A 6,443-nucleotide genomic window follows, 5' to 3' on the forward strand; every position below is an offset into this window, starting at 1 on the left:
TTAAATAAAATTTATTTGTTGGTGATCACCTTGGAATACATACTTTCTTAATTTGTGCAATTTGTATAAGGTTTGGCATGTTGTAGCAGATCCCTGTTTATAGGGGAGTGGAGCCTTCCACCAAACTTAGTCTTAATTCATCCCAGTATAATATGATGACTGCAATATATTAAGAAAATAAAAACTTTGATGGGAGTGCTTCTTTAAGATGCTTTAGGATTTAGGATTTGGCTGTTTTCACACTTTCTGTCCTCGTCTATAGTTGGCTTATGATTGTCTATATGCAAATTACAAATGAAGAGGTCGAGGTCATTAGATGAGTTTCAAAAGTGTGAAAACAGCCAAGGATTCCACATGTTAGAATCAGTGTATAATCCTGTAAATGTGGTAGAAAAACCCCTAAAAGGTATAAATAGTGTTGCACAGTCAGAAAAAATATCCGATTGTAAGATTAAAATTAAACAAATCCATATATACCAGCATATACTCGAGTATAAGCTGAGATTTTCAGCCCATTTTTTGGGGCTGAAAGTCCCCCTCTTGGCTTATACTCGAGTCATACCCGGGGGTCGGCAGGGGAGGGGTGGCGGGGGCTATCTAATTATACTCACCTACTGCTGGTGCGGTCCCTGCGCATCCCTGCTTCTTCCAGCGCTGCATATTCTTCCTGTACTTGTACTGAGCGGTCACATGGTCCCGCTCATTACAGTAATGAATATGCGGCTCCACCTCCCATAGAGGTGGAGCCGCATATTCATTTCGGTAATGAGCGGTAACTGTGACTGCTTAATACAGGAAGATGCAGCGCTGGAAGAAGCAGGGACGCGCAGGGACCACGCCAGCAGTAGGTGAGTATACAGCGCTGCGCAGCGCTGCCTGATATTTACCGCTCCTCATTCCGGTGCGGCTCAGTCATAAGCGTCCTCTGGCTGTGACGCTCAGGTCAGAGGGCGCGGTGACATAGTCAGTGCATGCCCTCTGCTGAACGTCAGTGCTGAAGAAGGAGCCGCATGAGGGGCAGGTAAATATTGAAAGTGTCGGGGGTCCTGAGCAAAGAGAGGTGAGTATGTGATTTTTTTTTTATCGCAGCAAAAGCATATGGGGCAGTGACTGTACGGAGCATCTTATGGGGCCATAACGATTGTGCAGCACTATAAGGGGCAGTGACTGTACGGAGCATCTGTATGGGGCCATAACGATTGTGCAGCACTATATGGGGCAAGTGACTGTACGGAGCATCTTATGGGGCCAAAACGATTGTGCAGCACTGTAAGGGGCAACTGACTGTATGGAGCATCTTATGGGGCCATAACGATTGTGCAGCACTATATGGGGCAAGTGACTGTACGGAGCATCTTATGGGGCCATAACGATTGTGCAGCATTATAAGGGGCAGTGACTGTACGGAGCATCTGTATGGGGCCATAACGATTGTGCAGCACTATATGGGGCAAGTGACTGTACGGAGCATCTTATGGGGCCACAACGATTGTGCAGCATTATAAGGGGCAGTGACTGTATGGAGCATCTTATGGGGCCATAACGATTGTGCAGCACTATATGGGGCAAGTGACTGTACGGAGCATCTTATGGGGCCATAACGATTGTGCAGCACTATAAGGGGCAGACTGTACGGAGCATCTGTATGGGGCCATACCGATTGTGCAGCACAATATGGGGCAAGTGACTGTACGGAGCATCTTCTGGGGCCATAACGATTGTGCAGCATTATAAGGGGCAGTGCCTGTACGGAGCATCTGTATGGGGCCATAACGATTGTGCAGCACTATATGAGGCAAGTGACTGTACAGAGCATCTTATGGGGCCATAACGATTGTGCAACATTATAAGGGGCAGTGACTGTACGGAGCATCTTATGGGGACATAACGATTGTGCAGCACTATATGGGGCAAGTGACTGTACGGAGCATCTGTATGGGGCCATAACGATTGTGCAGCATTATAAGGGGCAGTGACTGTACGGAGAATCTTCTGGGGCCATAACGATTGTGCAGCACTATATGGGGCAAATGACTGTATGGAGCATCTTATGGGGCCATAACGATTGTGCAGCATTATATGGGGCAAGTGACCGTATGGATGATCTTATGGGGCCATAACATTTGTGCAGCATCATATGGGGCAAGTGTCTGTATGGAGCATCTTATGGGGCCCTTATTACCCTTTATGCAGGGTTATATGGGGCATATTTTAATATGGAGCATCTAATGGGGCCCATCAAACTTTATGGAGCATTATATGGGGCTCCTGATTCAATATGGATATTCAAAAACACTTAACCTACTGATGTCTCAATTAATTTTACTTTTATTGGTATCTATTTTTACTTTTGAAATTTACCGGTAGCTGCTGCATTTTCCACCCTAGGCTTATACTCGAGTCATTAAGTTTTCCCAGTTTTTTGTGGCAAAATTAGGGGGGTCGGCTTATACTCGAGTATATATGGTAAATTACAAACACATACTGTGCATACCTTTGTAGGTAATTGGGATACATTTAAAGCATAGTAAGGAATCTATAAGGGGTTCCCTGCATTACAATCTTGCTATCAGCCAAATTCCAAGTTAATACAGCTGAAAAAAACACACAGCCCCCTTTATGCAGTATGATGGCCACACAGCCCTATTTACAGTAAGATGGCTCCCACAGCCCCAAAATATTTGTCGTAATGCCCCCATAGACAACTGGACACAGTGCAATGTCACATATCCCTCTATACATATTATAATGTCCCCATAAGAAGCACCTATACATAGTATGATGTTGTTAGGGCTGGCGGAACGCACCGAGTAAATATAGAGATAATATAGGTGCGTTCGCAGCCCGAGGTCCACCATGCAGGAGTGGAACCTGCTGCTAGTAAATGGCGGCACTATATGGTGGTACAACGCCTGAATAGATACGGGTTCCGTCACCCGGTCTGTATAGAAGCAAACTCTGTTACTTCACAGAATCACCGGGATTAAAGATAACGCTGTGCCTTGTTAACCTCACAGATGATCATAGCTAACTAACGGAGCAGGTAGCGTACAGTGGTCATACAGTCAGCAACAGCACTCAAACAACTCCTCTCCGGAGGTGCTGAAATTCTAGTGGCTATATGCCAGCCCTAAATTCACACAAACAAAACTCCTCTCCGGAGGTGCCGGAATTCTAGTGGCTATATGCCAGCCCTAAATTCAGACAAACTCCTCTCTGGAGGTGCCGGAATGCTAGTGGCTATACAGACGACCCTGAGCACATGCTGACACAGGCCACAAAGTAGCTAAGCTAATACACTCATGAACATAAGTTGATACTAGCGCATGGCCGTGCGGCCATGCAAACCTTTTATAGATGAAGCTCTCCAGGACCTTCCTAAAGGTCCAATAGGAACTGCTTCAGGACCTGAGCATGTGACCCCAGACCTCCACTGAGAGGTCGTCCCATGGGCATGCTCAGTAGAGGAAAAGCAGGACAGTCCCAGGAGTGTCTGCTCGCCGCAGAACAGTGCTGGTTACAAAGGCTGAGGCTGGAAGACCAGCAGTAACCAAGCGCACAGTATCTGCCTGAGCCAGATGCTGGGACTAATGTCTCCGTTGAGCAGGCTCCACTGCGGTTGAAGAATGGGAGACTGCAGCAGAGATGGTTCAAGATTCCCCCTGTGCAGTGGTGGGAACTTGACACCTAACATTACCCCCCTCCTTGGGCCTCGCTATGCTCGAAGGCAGCAATGAGTTGCGGAGCCCGAATGTGCTCAGCAGGCTCCCAGGACCTGTCCTCTGGACCATAGTCCTTCCAATCCACCAAATAAAATTTTTTGCCATGTACCACCTTACACCCCAAGATAGCGTTCACCTCATAATCATCCGTAGATGAACCCGATGTCCCAGCAGATGACTCAAAAAACCGGGACATGTGAACAGGCTGTAGAAGAGACACATGAAAAGTGTCGGTGATACCTAGGTGTGGAGGAAGGGCCATACGGTAGACCACAGGGTTAACCTGTTCCAGGACCTTGAAGGGACCCAAGTAGCGAGGTGCAAACTTAGTTGACTCAACTCGCAGCCTGATGTTATGAGTGGAGGGTCACACCAAGTCGCAAGGATCAAAGGTCGGAGCGGGGCGCCGATGTGCATCAGAGGAGGACCTCATTCTCTCCTTAGAAGCCCGGGTGGCATCCTAAGTGCGGTCCCAAATGTCACGTGCCTCCACAGTCCAGTCTGCCACCCTGGAATCGGCGGAAGACACGGGCATAGGAACAGGAACCCGTGGATGCTGGCCGTAGTTAAGGAGGAATGGAGTCTGTCCAGTGGAGTCGGCTATGGCGTTGTTAAGAGCAAATTCCACCCACGGTAGCAAGGATGCCCCATCATCCTGCCTAGCAGAAACAAAATGTTGCAGATATGTGACCAAGGTCTGGTTGGCCCTCTCTACCAACCCATTCGTCTCAGGATGGTATACTGAAGAGAGATTCAGCTCAATGCTGAGTAGACGACAGAGCTCTCTCCAGAACCGAGATGCAAACTGGGGACCTCGGTCACTGACAATTTTGTCCGGCATAACGTGTAGGCGGAAAAGGGTTTAATGAACAATGCTGCCAAGGCCCGTGTAGAAGGTAACTGTGGAAGAGGCACCAAGAGCACCATTTTAGAAAAATGGCTGGTTATTACCCAAATGATGGTGCAGCCACGGGACTTGGGTAAGCCCACCACAAAGTCCATCCCGACATCTCCCAGGGCCTGTCTGCCACCAGCAGGAGGTAAAGTAACCCAACTGGCCATTGTCGAGGAGACTTATTCTTGGCGCAGGAGACACAAGCCCGAATTTAGTCTCCGACGTCACGGGCCATATGCGGCCATCAGTACGTCCTCGCCAGAATCTCAGATGTTCTTTTGGTCCCAAAGTGACCACCCACACTGGATGAGTGAGCCCAAGAGAGAACCTCCAATTGCAAATTTGATGGCACAAAAGTCTTGCCTGGGGCACAGACTCTAGCGAAACCAGAGCCATGGTCCTCAGGCTCTCAGAAGGGACAATAAGCCGAGGTTCTTCCTCTGATGCAATACGGAGAGAGAGCCTTGGCACGCATGTTCTTCTCCCCAGAGAGAAAATAGAGGGTGAAATGGAGCCGGGAAAAGAACAGGGACCATCTGCCTGGCAAGAATTTAGCCGCTGGGCAGTCTGTATATAGACCAAATTCTTGTGGTCAGTGTAAACTTGGAAGGGAAAGCAAGCCTTCTCCAGGAGGTGTCTCCACTCCAAGAAAGCCAACTTCATGGCTAGCAACTCCCTGTCTCCGATGGAATAATTCCTCTCCACTGGTGTGAAGGTCCTGGAGAGGAAGAAGCAAGGATGTTTCCAACCTTGAGCATCCTTCTGGAAGAAGACTGTCCCAGCACCGACGGAAGAGGCATCGACCGCCATAATAAAAGGTTTATCAACATCGGGACGATGTAAAATGGGAGTGCTAGCGAAGTGTGAAATAATTGAGAGAAAGGCTCTGGAAACTTCATTTTTGAGGGCAGTGTCGACCCATTCACCACTCGTACAGTCACCGGCTTGGCAAGCATCATCAGTGGTATTGCATGGCATTGGGTGAAGGCAGAGGACATAAAATTCCCCTCCGCCCCAGAATCCACACAAAGCTCGACTGTAGGAGTGGAGGGGCCTAAGGTGATTGCCCCCTTTAAGGACAGTTTGGAGGAAAATGCCACTGTGTCTAGTAAACCTCCTCCTACGGTTACTAGACGCGGTCATTTCCTGACCACTGGGGACATTTCTTGGCATAGTGTCCTATCTGCTGGCAGACATTACAGACCATGGGTATTCGAGTGGCCGGGGACTTAGGTCTTGCTCGAGATACCTCCATGGCCTCAAGGGACTCGGACATCTGAACAGGAGATTCGAGAGGAGTGGAGAAGGTAGGAGCCAACTGGAACCTCTGCCTACACTGGGTTCGCTCCAACCTCCGTTCGTTAAAACAAAGGTTGATGCGGGTGGAAATAGTTATAAGCTCCTCTAGTGTGGCAGGAATCTCCCTGGTGGCCAAGGCGTCCTTCACATGGTCAGCCAGTCCCTTCCAAAACACTGGGATAAGGAATTTATCCGGCCACTCCAGCTCAGATGCCAAAGTCCGGAAGTGGACGGTGAATTGACTGACCATGGACGAGCCCTGTGTCAATGCCAGCAGTTGGAGCGCCGTATCATGTGTGACATGAGGTCCCATAAAGACCTGTTTCAGGGAGTCTAAGAAGTGAGGAGCACTCTGCACCACACGATCATCGTGCTTCCACAGCGGCATTGCCACTCCAATGCCCTGCCCGACAGAAGGGACAAAACAAATCCCACTTTAGCCCGTTCCATGGGAAAACGTGCAGCCAGGAGCTCTAGATGTATAGTACACTGACTCACGAATCCCCGACACAGCTTACTGTCACCAG

The sequence above is a fragment of the Ranitomeya variabilis genome, chromosome 2, assembly GCF_051348905.1.
Source record: "Ranitomeya variabilis isolate aRanVar5 chromosome 2, aRanVar5.hap1, whole genome shotgun sequence".
NCBI classification, from domain to species: domain Eukaryota; kingdom Metazoa; phylum Chordata; class Amphibia; order Anura; family Dendrobatidae; genus Ranitomeya; species Ranitomeya variabilis.